The 15,266-nt window shown below is 31.9% G+C and overlaps 1 protein-coding gene across 1 annotated transcript in view; it reads right to left on the bottom strand.

The window, feature by feature from the left end:
* SEMA3D (semaphorin 3D) overlaps nt 1–15,266 on the bottom strand; it is a 224,726-nt gene that overhangs the window by 55,395 nt on the left and 154,065 nt on the right. The gene's annotated exons all lie outside the window — the stretch shown is intronic.

Below are 15,266 nucleotides of genomic sequence, written 5' to 3'. Positions count from 1 at the left end.
CTTGAAAAGACAGCCTTTTAAATTTGCTCTTATTTTAACTTAATGGGCATTTTAGGAATTTTAAAAGCCCATTTACAAAACAACATATCCTTTTGCTAGATATGTGCTTATTGTTTTATTATGATTCTTTATTATATATAAATGAAACAAATGAATGTCTTTTATGCAAATATCAATTTTAAAAATCTATCAAATATATTAATTTTATGATTACAGCATAACAACAACTTGACCTAAAACATTCCTTTGTTACTTTAAAGTTTACATAACTATATAATTGAAATTATTTCTCCATTTCTTAGTCTAATATGGAAAAAAAGTTGAACGTAATTTGCTCTGGGGAAATAATATGCTGTCATTTACTATAATGAGAAAATTACTTAAATTCTAGTTTTTATCCAAATAACTTGCACATCAATGAAGTCACGAATATCTTCATAGGATGAATCCTGTACAACTTCTTTTATCCCTAATTGAATCTGCTTCAGACAGAAACCTTTTTGTCAGATCTCAAGTGGGTGTAACAAGAAAGAATTTTCCATTCTCCTTATATAATTTACAAGCAAATCTACCCAATTTGAGGGAAAAGAAACTTTCAAAAGTTAAAAAATAGTAGAAATCTAAAGATTTTCTATTGTTTAAAAAATGATACACGTGTATAATAAATATATGTATAATATCATAGAAAGAAATATCTTTTCAAAATTATGTAGAAACTAAGAATTTATCTCCTTGTTTTTGGAGCACAATAAAGTGAGCTGTTTCATTCTCAATATGGAGTTTAAATATGACTCTGCAACCTTTAAGTCTTTTCAAATAGTCATAATAGTAACTAATACTGTGCTTCAAGTATACATACACACATATATTTACACATATATATGGATATTCATATATATATAATGTACACATATATAATTATATATGAATATGGTTATATAATTCACATATAATTATATGTGTGAATATATGCAATATAATTATATATATTTATATATATATTATGCCAAATATATTAATGTGACTATATTCAAAAAGAAAAGAAATAAAAATACATAAATAAATAGTATAATTATTTGGAAGAATGTTATTTGAGGATGGATGTTTTGTCTTAGAATAGTGGGTGGAGATTACCAAAAGATAATTAAACTCAAATTTAAGAAAAGGTTCTAAACAGTAGACCAGTATAAAAGTGGAATGGTGTGTATATGTGTCTATACACATATGTACATAAAATACATATACTTATATATCCATGCATACATGAATACATATATACATGCATTTATTCCCTAAAATCTTTACTTAATAAGCTTCAGTAGCTTAATATATAGACAAGCTTTAAAATGCACTGAATTTTGGGACACCACAGATGCCCTGTGTATTTGAATATGTGTGTGTGTGTGCACTGTAAGAATTCTTTTATAGAAAATATACATGAATGATAGGGGGGAAAAAGATTCAGACTGCAAGGAAACCATTATCTATATAAAACACAGTTCATTTCATTTATATCCCTTGTTTAAGTTTACAAATGACATTTTAAGCATATAAACGATCACTTTTTTAAAAAATCATTAAATAATATTTATAATAAAAATGTTTTTCTTTCTCATGCTGCCTTTTTTTTTTAACTATTTGTAAAAAGGGCTTTGGACTTATAGTAAAGTCAAGGAGAATTCAATTCCTATATTAGACAACAAGAAGCTGTATGATTCTGGAAAAAGTAATTTAGCCTCTTTGTCTTCATTTTTCTCATCTGTCAAATAAGAGAACTAAACTTGATAGCTTTGAAAGTTCCTTATATTATGTCTTTAAATAAATAACCCTATGACCATAAATCAGTATTTGTTTAGCACCCAAAATAGCAGTAAATATTCTACTGATTTTTTAATGAATGATTCTAATTTTAATATTTTTAGTTTTGAAAGTCTAACAAATGTTAAGATGCTTCATTACACAAAAGAGCCCTTAAAATACTCTTTTTTGCACAACCATCTACCACTCTAGTTATTTTATCTTCCTTCACTCTTGAGAAAAGAAAAAGGGGAAAAATCAACTAAAATTGCAGGACACAGATGAAAGCAGCCAGCTGTCAGACAGAAAACAAGTGTAGTTTCTGGTGTAACGATTCTCAGGAATGGATTATAGGTGTTTAATGACTGGATAGTAACTCGTAGACATATCCAGAAGCCTGACCTTTAAAGCCAAAGTTCAATTCACAGGGAGTTATATTTCTCTTGTAAAGTAGTGTCAGTTGACCAACTGTGTTGACCATAAGTTAGGCCCCCTATACTTCTGTTTGCCCTTCCTCATGACTTCCTTAGAGAACTTGAGCCCAGAGGAGTGAGAGTCAACCAGTTCTGTGCTGAAGTGTCACTTCCCTGCTTATTTCTGTAAAGTTTTAACAGCACACTAGTTCACACTAACATAATGAATTGATTATGGAGATGTCAAAATTAACAGCCATTTAGTCACTGGCCACTTCTGTATGTCTCCACTCTATTTATCACTGCCTTTTTTGTTGACAGGATGCCAGAAGATTTGACTTTCTGAGGGCAGAAAGATAATAATACCAGTAAACAAAAGAACTTCAAGGTAAACAAGCCTGACCTTTGGTATTCATGCAGAATCTTTTTAATGCCTGCAAGTTCTCTGATTTGGCTCATATTACATATTAAGAAGTTTCATTCATTCCTTTGATTTAGGATCACAGCATCTTTTAATCAATCACTGACTCACCTTCTGATTCACATAGGCTAAAGGTAATAATATATCATTTAAGCTTAAAAAGTTCCTTCTCTTTCAGCAAATGCATACCTACATAAATCTGTCCTAGACATACAGAGAAGCTCAAGTACTGTCATACGATGATCTTTTATGTTATGTCTTTTGACCTTTGGGTCACAGTGCAAGGTTCATCTCTTGCACTGGGTTAGGCTGTATACCATCATTTTCAAGGACCTCTCAACACTTTATAAATATTCTTATCTGCACCTAGAAGACTGAGAAACATTAAGTAGTGACTTTGAACACATAATGACTTACTTTCCTCCCATCTACCTTCAACTATGGGGTACTTTAGCTCGGTTAGCTCATAAGATTTTTGGTGCAATCAGTAGGAATTGTGATTTAAAATATCATTCTAATATTCCTAATAATATTCTAATGCTCCTAAGAATATACTTAAAATTTCTAAGCAGTTATAATTATTGTAAGAAAACTAGTAGGTATTTTAGTCTCATTAAAACTCATTCTCCATAAGCCTTTTCCTTTTCTGAAGCTCTTTATTACTGCTGTGGACCTAACAAGTTCTCTGTCATCAAGGTCTGAAAACTCAATATCATGCTTAATTCCTCACTTGCATTTACCCCCACATATACAATCTATTGCCAAATTTTGTCGTTTTTATACCCATAACACTAATCTTACCACTCATTTAGTCACAACTTACATTCTAGCTCTTATGAACTCTCCCCTGGATAACCGATAATTGTAATAGCCTTATTTCTCGAATATGCATTCCATACTCCATTCAGCTACCAAGGTGATCCCTCCCATACTTCAAATCATAGGTTCTACTCAATGAGTTCTAATAGCTCCATGATGACTACAATTAACTATAAAGGTATTTGTTTGGAGTTTAAAGCTGTTCATAACTTGGCCTCTTCTTACCTTTGTATTTATCTTACATGTTAATTTGTACATGTTAATTCCCTTTACATGTTTTATGACCCAGCAACCACTGTCTACTTGTAGAACCTTAAAAGTGACATTTAATCTCCTATATTGATACCTTTGTACTAGCTATACCAGACACCTGGAATGCTCTGACTCCTGACCTCTCCCTCTTAGTTTTCTTGACTTCTTTCAAGACTCAGATCAATTTCCACCTTCTATAGATGGTGCTCTGCTACTAATCCCCACTGCTACTAATGCTTTCTCCTTTTGAAGTGCTTTCCAACTTTTCAGTTTTAATTTATCTAGTTATTCACATGTTAAAATATAAGTTTCTTGAAGGCAGATATGTTTTGCCACCTTCTCCCCCTCCCTTTTTAAAAATTTCTAGCACTTAATTGTGTCCAGAATTTTTTAAAACAGTGAACAAAAGTTTAATTAGTCATCTCATGAGGGACCCCCTAAGGCCTAAACACAGCTTCTCCTGAAATGCCCCATTTGTCTGGTCCCCAAGGTAAGAGCTTTCTCTCCTGATTAAGACCGTATATATTTATTGACTAACTTACTGAATGTCATTGTTAGACAGTTAACAAGCAGTGTAGGAATTTGTCTTTTCTGAATTGCTACAAACACTTTATTGTGCTGCTTTGAAAAAAAAATGTCAAAATTCATATGTGGGTAATTTGATATATATTGTTCATTCAGGACTTATATCTTTTCTAAAACCAAGGAGTTTAAAATATATTTCAAGTAGCAAGATATCCTAAAATTTTGAGAAAATCTTTTGATACATCAACTCCAGGAGAACTAGGTGCGTCTTTGGGAATGCTAGCATAAAGGTCTCAAACTACTCTGAATTCAATATAAATTTTTTAAAAGTAGCTTTTTATTTTATATATCCAATTATGATTTAAACATAAATAAAAAAAGAAGAAAATAAAAACTTTACTAAAAACAATCAATATTATCACAAAGTTGCCAGATACTGTATTAGCTTATATGTATTATCCACTGCTTCTTCAAAGAAGGAAGAAAAATAAAGATAGTTTCATATCTGTTATTGAAGACCAAGTCTGGCCCTGATATTTTTCCAACATTCAGTTTCAATCAGCTGAATAAAGAAAACAGAGAGCAATCATTAGAGAAAAAAGCAGAGATCAAAATATTTGACAATAATTTTCAGAGACTTTTTTTTAAGGATATCTGTGTGTTTGTGTGTCTGTGTGTGTCTGTGTCATTCTTTTCTTCCTCTCTTTTTTGAAGGAATTGCAAATATATAGTCATAACAGATCTTCAAAAATATAAAAATGGACATTTTTGTCTTTTTCTTCCCAAACCTGGTAAGTATTCAGAGATGAATGTTTGGGATTTGCAGTTGGCAAATTATAAAGCAAACAGCAGAAATGTAGACCATGTTTTTCTAGCAACTTACAAAATCTGCAGATGGTTAGCATAACCAGGATTTGGGTAACACAGTACACTCCAGAATTCCAAATCTGGCAGATTAAAATAAAGTTAAAAATTCAGCATGTAAAAAAATCACTTTCAGGTAAAAACTAAAGACACTCCCTACCCGCCCCCCCCCCCCCCCCCCCCCCCCCCAACACACACACACACACACACAAACCCAAACAAACATAAAACTCTAAGCTTAGGAATTCCCTGGACAGGAAAACAGATGGCAGCAAAGCAAACACACATCTGTAACTTTGAGGGCTCTAAATCTCTCATTTGGGTTTAAGTGACATATTGAAAGTAAGCACAAATCCTGCAACTTTGTGAAAAATCAATCAATATGTAAAGTGTCACAGGACTAACAAACAGCGATTCTGAAATGTAGTAATTGTCACATAAGGACAGTATTTCAAATCCAGCCATTTGAATGTAATTGAAGCTCAGAGCCATTAATTAGACCCCCAGGCAAGTTATGTGAAAGGACCATCCAAATTGAATTCCTGGTATGAACACAAGGAAATACTGAAAAACAAAGAAAATTGGCATAACCTTTTGGACTCTGGAATCTCTGTAGAAATGTAACCTAATGGATGAATTCTCCCAAAACAAACAGAATCTCAATCAATTAAAAACAACTAAGATGTGAAAAGTTAAGAACAAAACTTTTTTTGAAGTGGCTTATATTTCCATCTCACGAATAGGAAGCACAAGTGAAAAAGAATTAAAAAAAAAAAAAAAAACCTTTGTAGTGATAACAGTAATGGTATCTAAAAGCACTTTTAAAATGATAAACACATTTTAAAAATAATTTTATGTTTTTACCTCTTTATTTATTTAGCTTTTAGTATACTATTATAAAGTTCTGCATATGTTTTCCAGGTGAATATGGATGAGATCATACAAAAAGATTTGGCAGTTGTTATGTGGAAAAGGGGAATAAAGAGGATTTAGGAAAAGGAGTCAGTGAAAAGCCAGAGGTATTTAAGGTTGAGTGACTTAACTATTGGAATACTCAATTAAAAATCCTTGTCAAATGACCAGTGAATTGATATACAAAGGGAAGAATTAAATATCAATAATAATATTCTTCTTATAAATGAAAGTAGAAGATAAAAGGAAGTTGCAACTAAGCTTCTCCTTGGAGAAGAAAAAAAAATGTTGTTGACATTGGTTTTTATCATGTATTCAGAGACAAGAAAGATAATTTCATGGGACTCTATATAAACTTGTCTTTCAATTCTCTTAAGAATTTTCCACCAAGAAGATTATGGCAGTACATACTCCTAAAACTGTTGCATTAAGATAAGGAAGGAGAGAAATAACACAAAGGACACAATATAATTCTCAAAATTGCATAAACACATGCTTTGATACTTAGTAACTTCATTGTGAAAGGAGGCGTAAGGAAAAACAGTGAAAAAAAAGATGCGAAAAAATGGTTCAAGATTCCAAAATGAAAGAATTAAAAGGAATTTACAGACTACAAGGAAGTCTCAAGTTTATATATCATGAATGTTTTCTCAGTAGGTGAGACAGGTGGCAAATACCAAGTACATAATTTAAAATGAAATGACTATATCTAAGGAGTGGGAAATAACTGGTAACCAATGTGGGAGTGATTTTTTTTTTACTGATCTCATAAGCTCCCATGGATTTCATTATTTTCTGTTTGGAAATGACTCCCAGATCTATGTATGAAGCCCTGGTCTCTCTCATGAGCATCACCAACTAGCTAAATGAACATTTCCAAATGAATCACTTATGTATCTCAAACTCAAGATTTCCCAAATAAAACTCATACTTCCCCCCAAATTCATCCCTTTTTCTAACCTCTCTTTTTCTTTTAGGAACACTACCACTTTTCAATAATCTTGATTCACAATATCAGTCAGCCCTAATTCTTCTTTACCCTCAAATTTAAATAGCTAGCAACTTGTTCATAGTACCTCTGTACTTTATCTCATGCCCATCCCTTTTCTCTACTTATATCTAACTCCCCAATTTAGACCCTCATTAAATCTCATCTGTATTACTACTGAAAGATCCTGTTCCTTAGTTTCTCTGACTTAAAGACTTTCTTGTCAACAAAGCTGCCAACTGGATAGCCTTCAAGCATAGGTCTGACCAAATCACCTCACTGCTCAAAAAAACTCTAGCGTCTTTATGATAATGCTAATGAAAGTACAAATCCTAAGTATGGAATTTCATTTTTTCATAATCTGGCTACTCTTGACCTTTCTAGCATATTACATATTTGTGGTAGGAGTGGTGCCTGTTTTATTTAGGCTGGACTGATTTCTCTTTAAGGGCATAAGGAATTCATTCTTTACCTTATCATTGATTTGGCATTTTTGTTGCTTGGAACATAAAGGATTTAGTTTATGGGGAGTTGGTGTCAGAAGTTTAGGCTTATTGCTCCTGCACTGTGAAGCTGTATTTCTCACCAAGAATGGCTATTGCTATGAAGAATGCATAAGTCACAGGGAATGATGTTTTATTTGAATTGAATCTTTTTAACTATTATCTTAAGTAAAATTGTTTTTTATTAGATTTTATAGTTCATGAACATCTCATTAAATTCAGATCTCAAACCTGAATTGCACATAGGCTTGAGCTACATGTAATCCAGAATAACATTCTTTATCTTTATGCACTTTGTGTTCCAAGAAGACTCACCTGCTTTGCCTTTTCTCCTATTCTTTCTATCTTTTAACAAGCTATTTTCTGTGCCTTGTATACCCTTCCTCCTGCCTTCCACTTAGATTCTTCTGCTCCTTTTAAAACTCAGATCATTCAAGGTTATATCCTACACAAGGCTTTTACTTATCCCCTCCCCCATGTTGTAATAAAACCTCACATCCCTGCTGATTTCCTGTGCATTTCTTTTGTATGCACTTATGTGTGTGCATGTTGTTTTCCCCATCAGAGTAGCTTCTTAAGGAGAAGAACTGTCCTGGTTTTGTTTTTAATTCCCAGTATCTCACTAAATGCTTGGCATTTATTCCTTAATAAATGCTTACTGACTGAGGGCCTCAATTTCTAGATATACTTTCTGCATATAATCAAATCACCAACATCTTAGAACAAAGCTCAAAATTAATACCAAGTTAGATTTAAAATACTGAGTCACTTTAGTCACGATGGAAAGAGTGCCAAGAGTCAGGAAGACTTATCTTCCTGAGTTCAGATCTAGTTTGAGACACTTATTATCTATATGACTCTGGGTAAGTCACTTTATTTCTATTAGCTTCCTTATCTATAAAGTGAGTTAGAGAAGGAAATGGCCCTAGTATCTGTCAAGAAAACACCAAATGAGATTATGAGGAGAGAAAGAGAGAGAGAGAGAGAGAGAGAGAGAGAGAGAGAGAGAGAGAGAGAGAGAGAGAGAATACTGAAAATAACTGACAACAAAATTAAAAATGAGAAGATAGGAAATACATTTAAAGGAGTTTAAACTTTATCTGAATCTGTTAACAATAAAAATGATAAATAAAAAACATTGCTATAATTATTATTTCTTAGGGGAATCTAATTAATATAAATATCATTACAGTTAAGGAGATGAAAAAAAAAAACATCCTGAAATATTAAATGCACATTGATTTTTTTTTCTAACTGAACATACAGGAAGTAAAGATAAGATCAGTTTAACATATAAATTTGTTTTTTTTTAATCTTACAATAGAAGAAAATAGATTTCAAGCAGTATTACCAAGTACACTAAACAAACAAAAAGTCTCATAAAGCAGTGGCAGGAGAAAAACATATGGACAGAAAGTTAGCTGGCAGAACCTATTAAAGCACATTGTCCCAAGATCATGTAAAAATCACTATGGAAAAAGTAAAAGAAGAGGAAAAAAATGTTTCAGAATTTCTATTACAAAACTATTTTCCGACATCAGGAATATTAGAGTCAACCTGTTTGGACACTAATATCAAACTTTTAAATGAATTAAATATAGGCATGCTATTTAAGACTTACATGAATGAACTGATGCTGAATGAAGTGAGCAGAATCTCTGGGATGATCAACTATGATAGAGTTAGCTCTTCTCAAAAATACAGTAATCTAAGACAATTCCAACAGGCTTGGGATGGAAAATGCCATCCACATCCAGAAAGAAATCTTTGGAAACTGAAAGTATATCAAACCATACTATTTTCAGCTTTTTTGATTGTTTGATTTTTCTTTCTCATGGTTTTCCCCTTTCGTTCCAATTTTTCCTAACTACCACGACAAATATGGTCGTATAATATATATCAGTTTTCTTGCTGTCTTGAGTAAGGAAAAAGTAAAAGGGAAATGGAAAAATTGAAATTCAAAATCTTATAAAAATGAATGTTGAAAAGAAGTTTACACATAATTGGACAAATAAAATACTAGTGAGAGGGGAAAAAAAGAAATGTCACAAGAAGACAAAAGGGAAAAACAGGTGGCCTAAGCTGAATACACAAAAGGAGATCTTTTGGAACTAGAAGTGACAGATTTGAAATTCTTGAGAGATTAATTCTAAAGACAACTGAAATAAATATTTGAGGAAGAAAAAATGCATGTGATATTCCTGCAGGAGAAAAATGGAGAAAATATCACTAGCTTATAACCTTTATATCATTTTTTTCATATCTACAAATATGTATGGAAATTATCTAAATTTGTATTGGAGACAACCTTGTTGAAAGTATAAGAAAGGAATATGTTTTTAAATATGATGTTCCAAAGCAATCCAGTTCCTGATAGAAGTATAATTACTGAATGATACAGAGAATACACATTTTCTTTTTAAAAATTTTTGATTATGATGATTGTAGCTTTTTATTTATAAAACATATGCACAGGTAATTTTTCAACATTGACCCTTGCAAAACCTTCTGTACCAATTTTTCCCCTCCTTCCCCACATCCCCTCCCCTAGATGGCAGGTAGTCCAATACATATTAAATAGGTTAAAGTATATGTTAAATCCAATATATGTATACATATTTATACAGTTACCTTGCTGCACAAGAAAAATTGAATCTAGAAAGAAAGAAAAAAACCTGAGAAGGAAAACAAAAACACAAGCAAACAATAACAGAAAGAGTGACAATGCTCTGTTGTGGTCCACACTCATCTCCCATAGTTCTCTCTCTGGATGTAGCTGACTCTCTTCATTACTGAACAATTGGAACTGGTTTGAATCATCTCATTGTTGAAAAGAGCTCCATCTATTAGAATTGATCGTCATATATTTTTGTTGTTGCCATGTTTAGTGATCTCCTGGTTCTGCTCATTTCACTCAGCATCAGTTCATATAAGTCTCTCCAGGTCTCTTTGAAATCATCCTGTTGGTCATTTCTTACAGAATAATAATATTACATAACATTCATATACCCCAGTTTATTCAGCTATTTTCCAATTGATGGGCATCCATTCAGTTTCCAGTTTCTAGCCACTACAAAAAAAGGCAACATTTTTGAACATGTGGGTCCCTTTCCCTTCTTTAAGATCTCTTTGGGATATAAGCCCAGTAATAACATTGCTAGATCAAAGGGTATGCACAATTTGATAACTTTGATAACCAAATTGCTCTCTAGAATGGTTGGATTTGTTCACAATTCCACCAACAATGTATCAGTGTCCCAGTTTTCCCACATCCCCTCCAACATTCATCATTATCTTTTCCTGTCATCTTAGCCAATCTGAGAGGTGTGTAGTGGTATCTCAGAGTTGTCTTAATTTGTCTTTCTCTGATCAATAGTGATTTGGAGCACCTTTTCATATGACTACAAAGAGTTTCAATTTCTTCTGAAAATTGTCTGTTCATATCCTTTGATCATTTATCAATTGGAGAATGGCTTGGTTTCTTATAAATTTGAATTAATTCTCTATATATTTTGGAAATGAGGTCTTTATCACATTTATACACATTTTCATTTTGCTGATTTTTTTTTTGTTGATTATAAAAATAAATCTGTTAATACAAAATGATACCTTAAAGTCTCTCTTCTGATAATTTGGTTTTATTCATATATCAAAATCAGAGAAGAATCTTTGAAAACACAACCACAAAACTAATTGTATTTATCATTTCTCTGAATAGGTTTATCAAGTGAAGCATAAAGCAGCAAAATATACTTCTTGTGTTTCCCACTGTCATAGAAGATGTTTGACACAATCTAAATTCAAAGACAGTTATCTTAAAATAGTTTACAGTCAAATATTTTTTAGATTCTGACCTATATAAAGATAATCTTCTTTGCATTGTGTTGATAGTATTAAACTGTTGTACACTTCCAGGATTTCTAAATTTAATCTGTAGTTAGTCCAAAGAGTTTGTCCTATCAGAAAACAAAACAAAACAAAACAAGAACCTAAAAACCTAAGTAAATGAAAAAAAAAAAAAAAAACTATTGTCCAGGCTACAATATGCAATTAGTTTGACAATCCTCAGAAGTGATTTCTCAGTAGAAAGATTCTGGAGAGTCACTGCTGATGTCCAGTAAGCTGGACCCAAAATTGAGTAGGAGAAAGTGAAGCTAGACTGCATTTGGGAAATTGAGTAATACTTCTAATAAACCCAAATTTCTCCATAAAAAGCCTGATTGTTTCAGTACAAATATTCTTCTAATGTTTAATACATAAAGTATATAAAACAATACAGTTGTTATAGAATTTCCACCGCCAAAAGACAATGGAAAATGCATAGTAGTATAAAACTATTTCCTCCTTATTACCAAGGTAGCATGGAACAACAGTAATACCAAAAGTATCATCTAAATAGAAGCATAGCAGAAATATAAACTGGACCTGTCATGTGGCAAAAGCAAAGATCCACAGCTCATAAATTCTTATAGTGCTCAGGTAATTTTGAGAGAAATGCCTCCCCTAAAGTAAGAGTACATAATACTGCCAAGGATAAATAGGTGGAAATAGACTAGATTGCACCAGATGAGAAGGGATGGATGGATTGCAATTAAACTTCAAGAGGAAATACTTGCACGTGCATTAAAGTATGCTAGTATTTATTAATAGAAGTGTATTTACATCACACTTTAATTCAAAACACATAGATTTTAAAAGTTAAAATAAGTCTTTTAGACCCCAGTTTTGGGGATAAGAACTCACCATTTAACAAAAACTGCTGGAAAAATTGGAAATCAATATGGCATAAACTAGGCATTGACTGACACCTAACACTGCATACCAATATAAGGTTAAAATGGGTTCATGATATTACTGTTCTGTAAGAAATGACCAACAGGATGATTTCAGAAAGGCCTGGAGAGACTTACACGAACTGATGCTGAGTGAAATGAGCAGGACCAGGAGATCATTATATACTTCAATGACAATACTATATGATGACCAGTTCTGATGGACCTGGCCATCCTCAGCAATGCGATCAACCACATCATTTCCAATGGAGCAGTAATGAACTGAACCAGCTACACCCAGCGAAAGAACTTTGGGAGATGACTAAAAACCATTACATTGAATTCCCAATCCTTATATTTATGCCCACCTGCATTTTTGATTTCCTTCACAAGCTAATTGTACAATATTTCAGAGTCTGATTCTTTTTGTACAGCAAAATAATGTTTTGGTCATGTATACTTATTGTGTATCTAATTTATATTTTAATGTATTTAACATCTACTGGTCATCCTGCCATCTGGGGGAGGGGGTGGGGGGTAAGAGGTGAAAAATTGGAACAAGAGGTTTGGCAATTGTTAATGCTGTAAAGTTACCCATGCATATAACCTGTAAATAAAAGGCTATTAAATAAAAAAAAAAGATGGGTTCATTATCTAGACATAAAGAGTGATATTATAAACAAATTAGAAGAACATAGGATAATTTACCTCTCAGATCTGTGGAGGAGAAAGGAATTTGTGACCAAAGAAGAACTGGAGATCGTTATGGATCACAAAATAGATAATTTTGATTATATTAAGTCAAAAAGGTTTTATATAAACAAAACTAATACAGACAAGATTAGAAGGGAAGCAATAAACTGGAAAAAAAATTTACATTCAAGGATTCTAAAGGCCTCATTTCAAAAATACATAGAGAACTGACTCAAATTTATAAAAATTCAAGCCATTTTCCAATTGATAAATGGCCAAGGGATATGAACTTATAATTTTCAGATGAAAAAATTGAAACTATTTCTAGCAATTTGAAAAGTGCTCTAAATCACTATTGATCAGAGAAATGCAAATTAAGACAACTCTTGAGATACCACTACACACCTCTTAGATTGGTAAAATGGCAGGAAAAGATAATGATGAACGCTGGAGGGGATGTGGGAAAAAAGGGACAATGTATCAGGGTGGAGTTGTGAATAGATTCAACCATTCTGGAGAGCAATTTGTAATTACTCCTAAAGAGTTATCAAACTGTGCATACCCTTTGATCCAGCATTGTTTCTATTGGGCTTATATTCCAAAGAGATCTTAAAGAAAGGATGTACATGTACAAAAATGTTTGTGGCAGTCCTTTTTGTAGTGGCAAGAAACTGCAAACTAAGCGGATGCCCACCATTTGGAGAAAGGCTGAATAAATTAGGGTATATTAATGTTATGGAATATTATTGTTTTTTAAGAGATGATCAGCAGGATGATTTCAGAGAGGTCTGGAGAGATTTACATGAACTGATGCTTAGTAAAATGAGCAGAACCAAGAGATCATTATACACGGCAACAAGATTATACAATGATTAATTCTGACAGATGTGGCTCTTCTTAACAATGAGAGGATTCAGACTAGTTCCATTGATTTTATGATGAAGAGAGCCATCTATACCCAGAGAGAGGACTGGGGGAACTAAGTGTGGTTCACAACATAGCATTTTCACTCTTTTTGTTGTTGTTCACTTGCATTTTATTTTTTTCTCATTTTTTTTTGTTTGATTTGATTTTTCTTGTTCAGCAAGATAACTGTATAAACAGGTATGCATATATTGGATTTAACATTTATTTCTACCATGTTTAACATTTTTTTACTCGTCATCTAGAGGATGGAATGGGGAAAAGGGAGGAAATTGTAACACAAGGTTTTGCAAGGGTTAAGGTTGAAAAATTGCCCATGCATATATTTTGAAAATAAAAAGGTTTAATTAAAAAAAAAGGAAAAAAAATTTTAAAACATTTAAAAATATTTATCCAGACTTTTTGAATTTTAAATTTATTCTAGAGAAAACAATAAGGAAAAAATAGACAACATTTTTACATTTTTAATATAGACATGCATCTTTTTGAGTAGTAATAAAAATATATATCTCTTAGTGCTTTTATTGGCATAAAAACACTACAATATGAAAAAATAAGAAAACCTGAGTAAGGATACCATATAATTTTGGACAAAATTAACTTGAGTATATTGCTTTACTAATGGGCAGTGGAAATCATAATAGTAATTAATTATGAAATTGAGGGGCCATACATTAAATAAAATTATATATGAAATAGTGTAATACTTTTGATTATTCAAATATGCTATAAATGAAAAATATCAATAGTATTTTGTGATTCTAAATTGTACACTATTAAAACTTTTAATTATAATTATTGACTTATAGGTAGACACACCTATAATTAATATATTAATTCTATTTATTAGTCAATAATTTTTTTTTATTCTGGCAATGAGAAAATTACTTTTAAAATTTATATAATTGTTACAATCAATTGGCTGGATGGCCTATTTTTAGACTAATATAATAGATTCTTTTTTCAGAATACTGTAGTATAGAGGTAGCATTAGGCAAGAAATACACGATTTGAAGTCAGGAAGACTCTAAGATCCTAGATTGCAAAATAGTTTATAACTGCATTTGTGTTAAGAGTTAGTGGAAGGGTTTTCCTTTCTGGGAGCTCCTTACTTACTCCAAGAATATTACAAGTAACATTAAAAAACAAAACAAAACAAAACAAAAAAACGAGATTGGACTAGATACTTAATGATATCTTTTCTGTCACTGATATTCTGTGATTCAGCTTATGTATTATAATTATAATTTTTCAATTTAATTAGATAAAAAAGAATGTTGTTAGGGTGACTAAATTTGCAGAAAATATAGTTACATATTTTTTTGAACTGAGAATAGTTTCATTAGTAACTGAATAAAGCATGTGGTATCTTCAGCGTCTCCA

The sequence above is a fragment of the Sarcophilus harrisii genome, chromosome 5 (genome assembly GCF_902635505.1).
Source record: "Sarcophilus harrisii chromosome 5, mSarHar1.11, whole genome shotgun sequence".
Classification (NCBI taxonomy): Eukaryota; Metazoa; Chordata; class Mammalia; order Dasyuromorphia; family Dasyuridae; genus Sarcophilus; species Sarcophilus harrisii.
This window is presented reverse-complemented; position numbering and strand designations above follow the sequence as displayed.